General features: G+C 35.0%; 1 protein-coding gene across 5 annotated transcripts in view; it reads right to left on the reverse strand.

Moving 5' to 3' along the window:
- Positions 1–13,856, reverse strand: part of CCDC138 (coiled-coil domain containing 138) — a 111,959-nt gene that overhangs the window by 59,241 nt on the left and 38,862 nt on the right. The gene's annotated exons all lie outside the window — the stretch shown is intronic.

Genomic DNA, 13,856 nt, shown 5'->3' on the forward strand with positions numbered 1-13,856 from the left:
TAATTTCATAACCATGATTCTAATGCAAATTACTTTCTTAATTAATCTGAACTACTTTAAGACTTTCCTAAACTATTTTCCAGCATCTATACTGGTGCCTTCACTGTAATTAACAAGATCCTTTGAAAGCATAAACCTGATGCTATTTTCTCCTTAAAAATTTTCACTGGTTTCCTACTAGTCTTAGTTATCATTTTCTGGAACGAAATTTCAAGCAAAACTGAAAAATTAGACACCTCAAGGAGGAATGTCTAAACTGTACTTTTATGCATGAATGGAATTTAATAACTATCTACTATCTTAAGGCCATAATTCCAGTAAAATCTTGTATACTTAATCCCCTTCACCCTATATTTTAACATGAGATTTAAAACTGGTAAAGAAAGTGATTTGGGGCACATGGCTGGCTCATTCAGTAGAGCACGTGACCCTTGATCACATTGTGAGTTGTGAGTCCCAAGGTGGGGGGAGAGAGGGGAGGAGAAGAAGAATCAAAGTGATTTTTTTCAGAGTGAAATCTTTCAAATGAGACTACATATACATAGGTAAGACAGAGTAAAAAGAATTACCTATAAAGCATGTCTGCCACGCAAGTTACATAATACCAAAAAGGATGCAGAAAAATTAAAAATGTGAGATACTCAACTGAGCATGACTCTTCAACAAGAAGAGTTTTATTAGCATAAAAATTGGGAGGCAAGAAGGATGGCGGAGAAAGTATCTCAAGTTTAAAGAGACTTAGGAGACACCAAGACCAAGAGAACCACAAAGACTTGGTTATATTTCTGTTTCTGTTGTAGTGATTAATTTTTTGTTAATAGTTTTATTGAGACATAATTCATACACCTTACAATTCACCTATTTAAAGTGTACAATTAAATGATTTTTAGTATATTCACACAGTTGTAAAACCATCATCATAATCAGTTTTCATCATCTACTCCCAAAAAACCCTAACCATTAGCAATCATCCCAATACTGCCCCAACCACTGATCTGCCTTCTCTATATAGATTTACCTAGTCTGGATTCTTCATATAAATGGAGTCCTACAATATGTTGTTTTTGTGATTTGCTTCTTTCACTTTCAATATTTTTTCTTTTTTTTAAGGTTTGAGACTGGGTTTATTTTTTTCTTTAATGTTTATTTAAGAGAGAGAGAGAGAGCAAGTGGGGGAGAGGCAGAGAGAGAGGAAAGCAGAGGATCTGAAGTAGGCTCTGTGCTGACAAGAGAGAATCCAATGTGGGGCTTGAACTCACTAACAGGGAGATCATGACCGGAGCCGACATCAGAGACTTAACAGAGGCCACTCAGTGTCTCTACTTTCAATATTCTCATTCATTCATTCATTCATATTGTAGCATGCAACAATACATCATTTCTCTTTACCACCAAGTAATATTCCACTGTATACATAGACCATATCCATTTGTCCACTGATGGACATATGGGTTGTTTCTCCGTTTGTGGCTATTATGAATCATGCTGCTATGAACACTCTTGTACAAATTTCTGTGTGTACATATGCCTTGATTTCTCCTGTATGTACCTAGGAGTGGAAATGCTAACTCATGTAGTAAATCTATGTTAAATCTTTTCAGGAGCTGCCAGACTATTTTCCAAAGGTACTATACAATTTTATATTTTCACCAGCAGTACGAGTTTCAATTTCTTCATTCACATTTTGGTCACAATTATCTAGTTTTTTGTTTTTAATTTTAGCCATCCTCGTGGATGGGATGTGATATATCAAAGTGGTTTTGCTTTACATTTCCCAAGACAGTAATGTTATTGAGCATCATTTCATGTGCTAATTGACCATCTGTATATGATTTTGAGAGAGATGTCTACTCAGATCCATAGTGCATTTTTAATTAGGTTTTCTTTTTTATTACTGAGTTGTAAAGCTTTCTAAAAAATATTTCAAATGAAAGTCCCTTATCAGATATATGATTTGAAAACTACTATCTCCATTCAGTTAGACTGTCTTTTGACTTTCATGATGGTATCCTATGGAGCACAAAAGTTAAAAAAAGAAAAGTTTTGTCTTTTTTTAAAATTTTTTTTTTTAACGTTTTACTTATTTCTAGGAGAGAGAGAGACAGCGTGAGCAGGGGAGGGTCAGAGAGAGAGGGAGTCACAGACTGAAACAGAAAAAAATAAAAGTTTTGTCTTAAATTTCATTTTTTATTAGTTAGAATTTTCTCAGCAGTGGGTTTGTTTGTCTTCTGGTTTGGTTGTAACAACAATTAACATTTATTGAATATATGTTTTTATCAAGGCGCTGTAAGTGGCTAGGGCTGCTTACAGAAGCCAAATTTGTTGGCAAGGGCCCCAAAGATCACCATGCTTCAACCCTGCTTTCTTCTCCCACTACTGCCCATTACTTTGTTCACCTCTGGTACTCCAGTCATCCAGACCTTCTGTAAATAATTAAAACATACTGCTGTTTTCCCCAATTCCATGTTTTCTTACATTTTATTTCCATATACCCCCATTACTAAAATAAGACTGGCAAAACTGTATATATAAGGTGTACAATGTGATGTTTTAATATATGTATACACTGTGAAATGGCTACCACAACCAAGATAATTAACATATCCATCATCTCACATAGTTACCTTTTATTGTTTTTGGTGGTGAGAACACATCTGAGATCCAAAGAGGTCTGAGGTGAGATCTCATTATAGATTTGTTTTAATCTGTACTTCTTGGAATATCAGTGTTGTTGATCTTTTCATATACCTGTTGGCCATGCATATGTCTTCTTTGGAAAAATATCTATTCAGGTCCTTTACCCATTTTTTAATCAGTTAAGTTTTAAATTTTGATACAGCCAATTATTTTTTAATTAATTTTTTATTTAAAAAAATTTTTAATGTTTACTTTTTTGAGAGATACAGAGCACAAGTAGGGAAGGGGCAGAGAGAAAGGGAGACACAGAATCTGAAGCAGGCTCCAGACCCTGAACTGTCAGCACAGAGCCCAACATGGGCTTGGCTCAAACCCACAAACTCTGAAATCATGATCTGAGCCACCCAGGCACCCCCAATTATCTCTCTTCTTTGGTTCTTTCTGCTTTCTTTGTCATATTTAAGAAGACATTTCCAAATCCAATTGCAATTTCCATGTATGTTTTCTTCAAAGAGTTTTGTACTTTTTACCACTATCCTTATGCCAACATCACACTCTATCCATTACTGTAGCTTTGTAAAAAAACTTTAAATCAGGAAGTGTGAGTTCTCCAACTCTCTCCTTTACAAATTTGCTTTCAATATTCTGGGTCCCTGGCATTTCCATAATCATTTCAGGATGGGGTTATTGTTTTCTGCCAAGAAGCCAGCTGGGATTTTACAATCAGGGTTGCACTGAATATGTAGATCAGTTTAGGAAGTACTAGCATGCTAAGTATCCCATGAATAAGGATGTCATTGAATTTTTATTAGATCTTTTAAATTTCTTTCAACAATGTTTTGTAGTTTTCAGAGCATGAGTTTTACACTTCTTATGAAATACTAATTCCTAAAGTATTTTATTCTTTTTGATGCCACTAAAAGTGGAATTGTTTTTCCTAAATTCATTCTCAAATTGTTTACTGCTACTATATAAATATACAGTTGACTTCCTGAATATTGAACTTGTATATTTTAACCTTAAATTGCTTGTTAGTTTTTACAGGTTTTTTTTTCTTTAGTGACTTCCTTAGGTTTTTATATAAACAAGATCATGTCATCTGCAAATAGTTTTATTTTCTTTCTACTCTGGATAACTTTATTTCATTTTCTTAACTAACTTCCCTGGCTAGAACCTTCATTGCAATGTTTAATAGAAGAGGTGAGAGTAAGTATTCTTTTCTTGTTCCTAATTTTAGGGAGAAACATACAGTTTTTCATTTCACAGTTAAGTAAGATATTAACTGTGGAGGTTGTGTAGATGTATTTTATCAAGTAAAGGAAGTTCCCTTTTTTCTCTAGCTTTTAACTGCTTTTATCATAAAGATATGTTGTGTTTCTGAAGGTTAAGTCAATTACATTCCTGGGGTAAATCATACTCAGTTATGGTATATAACTCTTTTTATATGTGACTGGATTCAATTTTCTTGTATTGGGTTGGGGAGTTTTGTGTCCATAATCCTAAGAGACTGGTTTCTACTGTTCTTGTGATAAATTTGTTATCATTGAAATACTGGCCTCATAAGATGAGTCGTTAGGTGTGGGATCCTTTTCTGTTTTTGAGAACAGCTTGTGAAGAATTTATAATAATTCTTTAAACGTCTGGAAGAATTCAGCCGTGAAGCCATACGGACCTGGCATTTTCTTTGTAAGCAGTCTTTGGACTAATTTAATCTCCTTATTAATTACAAAGCAATTTAACTTTTCTATTTCTTGAGTCATTTTTTGATAGTTTCTGTCCCTCTGAGAATTTGTCTATTTACCTCACTTATCTATTTTATTTGCTTATAATTATACATAGTATTTTCTTATAAATCTTTTTATTTCTGTAAGATAACAATGTCTCCTCTTTTTTCCCCTAATTATAGTAATCTTGATTTGGTATTTCTTCATATGACCACCCTAGATAAAGGTTTGTTAGGTTTTAAAATTTCTGGAAAAAGAACTAACTTTCAGGCGGTGGTGGCAGCGGTGGCAGGGGGCCTGAAGCTGCTACGTTCACTGCACGCATGCGGGGCGCAGAGGCCTTGGATCCCAGGTTGTATCACTGCTTGATGCCTGCGGATCTGAGGCTGCGACACTATTCCTACCCCCCACTCAACACTCGGCAGCAGGGAAGCAGTGACCTGCAGCACTGTTTCAAGCAGGATAAACAAAGCCCACGGACTAGGGACTAGAAATGAGGTGGGGTGTGGGGTATAGAACTCAGCCCACCTTGGCTACTTCCTCAACACAGGGAGATCAGACCCAAAGGAGTGATTTGCTAACACTTGGTTCAGAAGACACTGGGTAGACGCCATTCTTCTCCCCAAAATCAAGGGAGGACCTCAGGGACCAGCCAGCAGGACACAGTGGAGGTGAGACCTGCCTACACCAAACCACACCCATCCCCTCCAGAAGGAAGTTTTGTTGTTGTTATTTTTACCTGACCCTGGGTTTGCGTCTTTACTAGTTTGTCTGTGCGTTTGTGTACCTGTGTTCCCTGTGTGGTTGTCTGTTTTCTTTTTTCAGGGCTACTTCAAAAAACAAGCCAAAATACACATGGTGGAGAGTCCGAAATACGCTAAGAGTAGGGAAACAAAATAACCAAACTCTCAATAAGAAAAACCAAGAGGCACCATTCAAAGAACACTTCCTGAAAGGACAGGACCTGAAGAGTCAAAGAACCCTCTTTACTACAGCAAAACTTGCAGCGGCAGAGTGTACAAAAAGCTTTTAAAATTAACAAGAGATAGAAAACTAACCAAAAGAGGAAACGGAAGAACTCTCTGCCAAAGGAATTCGAGGAAGAACTGACAGCTAAAGAACCGCTCAAAACAGATATAAGCAACATAACTGAACAAGAATTTAGAACAACAGTCATAAAATTGCTAGGTTTGAAAAAAGCATGGAAGAATCAGAGAAACCATTGCTACAAACACTATGGAGCTCGAAAATAGTTATGATGAATTAAAAACTGCTATAAAAGAGATACATAATACAATGGAGGTGTCCAATGCACAGATTGAAGAGGCAGATAAGAGAATAAGTGATTTCGAAGACACAATTAGAGAAAAAGAGGAAGCTGAGAAAGAGAGAGATAAAGTGATCCAGAAACATGAATGAAGAGTTCAAGAGTTCAGCGATGCAATCAAATGGAATAATATCCATATTGTAGGTTTTCCAGATGAGGAAGAGAGAGGGAAAGGTGCTGAAGGAGTCCTGGAACTAATTATAACAGAGAACTCCCCCAACCAGGGGAGGGGAGTAGTCGTTGAAATTCAAGAGGCACAGAAAACTCCCCTCAGGGGCGCCTGGGTGGCTTAGTCGGTTAAGCGTCCGACTTTCGCTTGGGTCATGATCTCGCGGTTCGTGGGTTCGAGCCCCGCGTCGGGCTCTGTGCTGACTGCCAGCTCAGAGCCTGGAGCTTGTTTCAGAGTCTGTAACTCCCTCTCTCTCTGACCCTCCCCTGCTCACGCTGTCTCTCTCTCTCTCTCTCCTAGAAATAAATAAAACATTAAAAAAAAAAAATTAAAAATAAAAAAAAAAAAAAAGAAAACTCCCCTCAGACGAAACTTGAATTGATCTTCTGCACAACATATCAGAGTGATACTGGAAAAATATAAGGACAAAGAGAGAATTCTGTAAGCAGCTAGGGAGAAAAGGACCCTAACATACAAAGGGAAGCCTATCAGAGTGGTTACACACCTATCTACTAAAACTTGACAGGTCAGAAAGGAAAGGCAGGAAATCTTCAATGTGATGAACAGAAAAAATATGCAGCCAAGAATCCTCTATCCAGCAAGCCTGTCATTCAAAATAGAAGGAGAGATCAAAGTCTTTCCAAATAAACAAAAACTGAAAGAATTTCTCACCACTAAACCAGCCCTACAAAAAATCCTGACGTGGATGCTCTGAGGGAAATGTTGCAAGGAAGGCAAGGTTCTAGAGACACTACCACAAGCATGAATCCCACAAAGGACACGATGACTCTAAACCCATTATTTTTTAATAATAACACTGAATATAATTAGGCTGAATGCTCAAAAAAAAAAAAAAATTAGGCTGAATGCTCCAATCAAAAGACATAGGGTAGCAGAATGGATAAAACAACAAAAAATCTATTTGCTTTCTACAAGAAACGCAGTTTAGACTGGAAGATACCTTCAGATTAAAAGTAAGGGGATGGAGAAATATAAATCATGCTACTGAAAGTCAAAAGAAAGCTGGAATAGCTATACTTATATCAGACAAACTGGACTTTAAATTAAAGACAATAACAAGAGATGAAGAAGGGCATTATATAATAATTACAGGGTCTACCCATCAGGAAGAACTCACAATCATAAATGTCCATGCACCGAATATGGGAGCACCTAAATATTTAAAACAATTAACCACAAACAGAAACAAACTTATAGATAAGAATGTGCTAACAGCAGGGGACATTAATACTCCGCTTACAGCAATGAATATGTCAACCAGACAGAAAATCACTAAGGAAACAATGGACTTGAATGACACATTGGACCAGATGGATCTGACAGATATATTTAGAACTCTATATCCTGAGGCCAGAGAATTCACTTTCTTCTCAAGTGCACATGGCATATTCTCCAAGATAGATCACATAATGGGACATAAAGCAGCCCTCATTAAATATAAAAGAATGGAGATCATACCATGCACACTCTCCGATCATAATGCTTTGAAACTTGAAATCAATCACAGGAAGAAGTCTGGAAAACCTCCAAAAACATGGAGGTTAAAGAACACCCTACTAAAGAATGAATGGGCCAATCAGGCAATTAGAGAGGAAATTAAAAAATATATGGAAACAAATGAAAATGAAAACACAATATTCCAAAATCTATGGGATGCAGCAAAGGCAGTCCTAAGAGGAAAGTACATTGCACTCCATGCCTATTTCAAGAAATCAGAAAAAGCACAAGTCCAAATCTAACAGACTTGACATGTCTCCAGAGGCCAGGGAAATAAAAGCAAAAATGAACAATTAGGACCTCATCAAGATAAAAAGCTGCTACTTTTTACCACAAATAAAAAACCTGTAATAGATATACCAAAAAATAAAGAGAAAGGAATCCCAGCGTAATTCCAAAGGAAGAGAGCAAGAAAGAAAAAAGGAATAGAAAGAACACTACAAAATAACCGGAAAACAAGGAAAAAAGGCAATTATGCATATACTATTAGTGATTACTTTAACTATAAATAGACTCAATGCTCCAATAAAAAAACAGGATGAATCAATGGATAAAAAACAAGACTCATCCAAATGCTGCCTACGAAAGAATCACTTCAAACCTAAGACACATACAGACTCAAAGTGAAGGGGTATCATGCAAATAGAAGTGAAAGAAAAGCCAGAGTGACAATACTTATATCAAACAAAACAGACTTTAAAACAAAGGCGGTAACAAGAGGCAAAGATAAAAGGAACAATCCAGTAAAAGGATATATAATTATAAACATTGACATACCCAACATAGAAGTAACCAAATACATGAAGCAATTATTAACATATAGGGAGAAATTGACAATAGCAGGAAACTTTATTTTTTGAATGTTTATTTTTGAGAGAGAAAGAGAGCATGTGTAGGCTAGTGGAGGAGGGACAGAGAGAGAAGGGGACAGAGGATCCAAAGCAGGCTCTATGTTGACAGCAGAGAGACACAAACTGTGAGATCATGACCTGAGACGAAGCTGGACTCTTAATCAACTGAGTCACCCAGGCACCCAAAAGCACAAAGCTTTAATAGCCAACTTACAAAATGGACAGATCAAACAGACAGAAAATCAAGGAAATAGTGCCTTTGAATGACATATTAGACCAACTGACCTAATCAATACAGAGAGAATATTCCATTCAAATACAGAATGTGCATTCTTCTCAAGTACACATATAACATTCTCTAGGACAGATTATATGTTGGGCCACAAAACAAGTCTCAGTAAATTTAAAAAGACTGAAATTATATCAAGAATCTTTTCTAACCACAAGGGTAGGAAACTAGAACTCAATGACAAGAAAAAATTTGAAAGGAACAAAAAACATGCAGGTAAAACAGCATGCTACTAAACAATGAATGGGTGAACCAAGAAATCAAAGAGGGAATACAAAAAAATACATGAGGACAAATGAAAATGCAAATGCAATGGTTCAGGGCCACCTGGGTGGCTCAGTTGGTTAAGCCTCCAACTTCAGCTCAGGTCATAATCTCTTGGTTTATGAGTTCAAGCCCCTCATCAGACACTGTGCTGACAGCTCAGAGCCTAGAGCCTGCCTCAGATTCTGTGTCTCATTCTCTGCCCCTCCCCCACTGGTGCTCTGTCTCTCAAAAATAAATAAATGTAAAAAAAAAAAATTAAAAAAAAAGAAGAAAATGCAATGGTTCAAATCTTTGGAACCCAGTAAAAGCAGTTCAAAGAAAGAACAGTAATAAAGGCCTACCTCAAAAGGCAATAAATAAATAAATAAATAAATAAATAAAATAAACAACCTAACTTTAGACCTGAAAGGGCTAGAAGAAAACAAAGCCCAAAGCTAATAGAAGGGAAGAAATAATAAAGATCAGAACAGAAATAAATGAAATAGAGACAAAAAAATAAAGAAGACAAAGAAAACCAATGAAACCAGGAGCCAGTTTTTGAAAAACTAAACAAAACTGATAAACCTTTGGCCAGACTCCAAAAGAAGAGAGACTCAAATAAATAAAATCAAAAATGAAAGAGGAGAAATATAACAATGAACACAACAGAAACGCAAAGGGTCGTAAGAGCATACTATGAAAGTTATATGCTAACAAACTGGACAATTTCCAAGAAATGGATAAATTCTTAGAAATATAACTTTCTAAAATTGAATCAGAAAAAAAATAGAAATTTTCAACAGACTGATTACAAGTAATAAAATTGAATCAACAATCAAAAAACTCCCAACAAACAAAAGTCCAGGACCAGATGGCTTCACAGGTGAATTCTACCAAACATTTATTTTATTTATTTATTTTATTTTAATTATTTTTTATTTTCCATTCTCTCATTCTAGAGAGAGAGACTGAGTGAGGGGAACTGGGGGGGTGGGGAAGGAAAGAGGGAGAGAGAGAGAAAGAGAGAGAAAGAGAGAGAGAGAGAGAATATCTTAAGTAAGCTCCATACTCAGCACTGAGCCCAGATGGGGCTCAATCCCATGACCCTGGGATCAAGACGTGAGCCAAAATCAAGAGTTGGACAGTCAAGCAACTGAGCCACCTAGGGGCCCCTACAAAACATTTAAAGAAGTTAATACCTATTCTTCTCAAACTATCTTTTAAAAAAAGGAAAACTTCCAAATTCATTCCACAAAGCCAGAATTATCCTGATACTAAAACTGGACAAAAATACTACACAAAAAGAAAACTACAGCTAGTATTTCTGATGAACACAGGTGCAAAAATCCTCAACAACCTATTAGCAAAACAAATTCAGTGGTATATTAGAAAAATCACTCACTACAATTAAGATTTAGTCCAGGAATCTTACTTAAGATTCCAGGTGGTTCAATATTTGTAAACCAATTAATGTGACATACCGCATGAACAAAAGAAAGGATAAAAACCACATGATCATCTTCACAGATGCCGAAAAGGCATTTCAAAAAATATGACATCCACTCATGATAAAACCTCAACAAAGTGGGTTTATGGGAACATACTTCAACATAATAGAGGCACTATATGACAAACCCAAAACTAACATACTCAATGTGAAAAACTGAAAGCTCTTCCTTTAAGATCAGGAACAAGACAAAGATGTCCACTCTCACCACTTTTACTCAACACAGTACTAGAAATGCTACTTGCAGCAATCAAAACAAATAAAATGCATCCAAAATAATAAGGAAGAAATTAAACTGTCACTAGAGATTTCATTAAAAAAAAACTATTACAACTGATAGATGAATTCAGTTAAGTTGCTAGATACAAAATTAATATAGAGAAATCAGTTGCATTTCTATAAACTAATAATGAAGAAACAAGAAAGATTAAGAAAATAATCCCATTAAAAAAAAAAAAAAAGAAAAGAAAATAGTCCCGTTTACAATCACACCAAAAAGAATAAAATAGCTAGGAATAAACTTAACCAATACAGTGAAAGACTTATACTCTGAAAACTATAAAATAGTGATGAAAGAAACTGAAGACAACAAAAACAAACAGAAAGATATTTCATGTTCATGGATTGGAAGAATATTGTTAAAATGTCCATACTGCCCAAAGCAATCTAAACATTCAATGCAATACCTATCAAAATACCAATAGCACTTTTCACAGAACAAGAAAAAATAATTCTAAAATTTGTATGCAAGCACAAAAGACTCTGAATAGCAAAAACAATCTTGAGAAAGAAGAACAAAACAGGAGATATCACAATCTCAGATTTCAAGATATACTATTAAGTTCTAGTAATCAAAATAGTATGATAGAGCCACAAAAATAAACACTTAAATCAGTGCAATCGAATAGAGAGCCCAGAACCCATGTATATGTGGTCAACTAATTTACAACAAATGAGGCAAGAAAATACAATGGGGAAAAGACAGTGTCTTCAATTATTGGTGCTGGGAAAACTGGACAGCTACATGCAAAGAGTGAAACTAAACCACTTCCTTGCATCATACACAAAAATAAACTCAAAACGGATTAAAGATCTACATACGAGACGTGAAATCATAAAACTCCTAGAAGAAAACAATGGCAGTAATCTCTTGGATATCAGCCATAGCAAAATTTTTCTAGATATGCCTCCTCCAGCAAAGGCAACAAAAGCAAAAATAAACTATTGGGACTATACCTAAATACAAAGTTTTTACATACCAAAGAAAACCATCCACAAAACAAAAGGCAACTTATTGAAAAGAAGAAAATATGTGTGAATGATATATCTGATGAGGGGTTAATATCCACAATATATGAAGAAATTATACAACTCAACACCAAAAAACCCAAATAATCCAATTAAAAATGAGTAGAGAACCTGAATGGACATTTTCCAAAGAAGACCTACAGATAGCCAACAGACACATGAAAAGATGCTCAGCATCACTCATCAGGGAAATGCAAATCAAAACCACAATGAGCTATCACCTCACAGTTGTTAGAATGGCTATTATCAAACGGACAGGAACTAATAAGCGTTGGCAAGGATGTGAAGAAAAGGGAACCTTCATATACTGTTAATGAGAATGCACAGCTAGTATGGAAAACAGTATGGAGGTTCCTCAAAAAATTAAAAATAGAACTACCCTATGATCCAATAATTCCACTACTAGATATTTACCTAGATAAATAAAAAAAGAAAATAAAACACACATTGAAAAAGATAGAAGCTCCACTATGTTTATGTAATAGCCAAGATATGGAAGCAACTCAAGTGCCTATCAATAGAGGAATGGATAAAGAAGATACAGTATGCATTTATACAATGGAATATTACTCAGCCATATAAAAGAATGAGATCTTAACATATACAACAACATGGATGGACCCTGAAGGTATTATGGTAAGTAAAATAAGTCAGACAGAAAAAGACAAAGACCTCATGACTTCACTTATATGTGGAATACAAAAAAACAAACTAATAAATGAACAAACAAAATGAATGGACAGACTCATATACACACAACAAACTGGTGGCTTCCAGAAGGGAAGTGGTTGGGGGATGGGTGAAATAATAAAAGGGATTAGGAAATACAAACTTCTAGTTAGGAAATAAATAAGTCACAGGGAATGAAAATACAGTATAAGGAATATAGTCAATAATATTGAAATAACAGATGGTGACAGATGGTGACTACACTTACTGTGTTGTGCACTGAGTAATGTATAGAATTGTTCAGTCAATATGCTGCACATCTAAAACTAATATAACATTGTATGTTAATTATACTTCAATTCTATGAGCCACTATATAATCTATTTTAATTATACACAAAAAAGAATTTTCAAGTATTTCCTGTAAAAGCTCAATTCACAAAGAAAGTTATTTAAGCCCTAAATCCTACGAAGGAAAACTGAGGTCAGGGAGAAGTGTTAAGATATTCTCTGAGAACCTTCTAACTTAGTACAAGAGAGGAAAAATCCCTAATTTTTAAAAATAACAATCATATTTTACTGTGAAACACTTCAGTAGGGGAGACTAAGACAGGGATGCTATCACCTCTATTATTTACCTTTTTCCGCAAGGATTGTAAAAAGCAAAAGTAAGATTCTGTCTTTTATATATATTTATATTCACTTGAAAAAGTGATGAGAAAATGAAGTAAAATGTTTAACACTGAAAAGGAGATAATATCTTAATTATAAATAATGTGATCTCTTAACTAGAAAACACAAGAAAAACATTTTTCAAGTTATCAGAACTAATAATTTTGGTGAACTGTCCAGTTGCTAAAAATATAAAAAGCAAAATTATCTTCCAAATACCATCAATATCCAATTTTAGAGAATGGAAAAAAATCATATTCATAATAACAAAAAAGTTCCCAAACACAATAAAATATGAAAAAGGAAAGATTCTAAATACACATATATAAAAATCACAAATTTAATTCAAGAACATGAAAAACTAACTGTATAAAAAGAAGGAGGGGAAGACTTATTATAAAGATACAAATTCTAAATCAATCCAGAAATTAAATGTAACAACAATAAAATACAAAAAGACTTTCAAAACTTGTATTAAAATGAGTATCATGGACAACTAAAAATTTCTTCAAGTAACCAAAACTTTCCTGCTGATGTATAATAATTTATAAAGTCAGAACTAATCAGAACACTGTGGTAGTAACACAGGAACATACAGATCAATGGAACAGAGTAATGACCACAAAAATAGACCTCACCTCCTAAATACATTTTATGTACATTTCAAATCAATGGGAAAAATAGGAATTAAATATTTCAAAGTTAACCATGAAAACAGGAAAAGCCTAGAAACAAAAAATAACAAAGTTAAATACTTTCCACATGTTGGGGCAAGAGAGGTCTATTTTAACACTGATGCAGTGGTATAAACAAAAGAAAGGATATGGGGGGTTCCTGGGTGGCTCAGTTGGTTAAGCATCTGACTCCTGATCTCACAATTTGTGGGACTGAGCCCTGCACTAGACTCTGCACTGTCAGGAGCTCAAGACTCCCTGCTTGG

Source organism: Hyaena hyaena, unplaced genomic scaffold (genome assembly GCF_003009895.1).
Source record: "Hyaena hyaena isolate Hyena2069 unplaced genomic scaffold, ASM300989v1 scaffold_1074, whole genome shotgun sequence".
Lineage (NCBI taxonomy): Eukaryota > Metazoa > Chordata > Mammalia > Carnivora > Hyaenidae > Hyaena > Hyaena hyaena.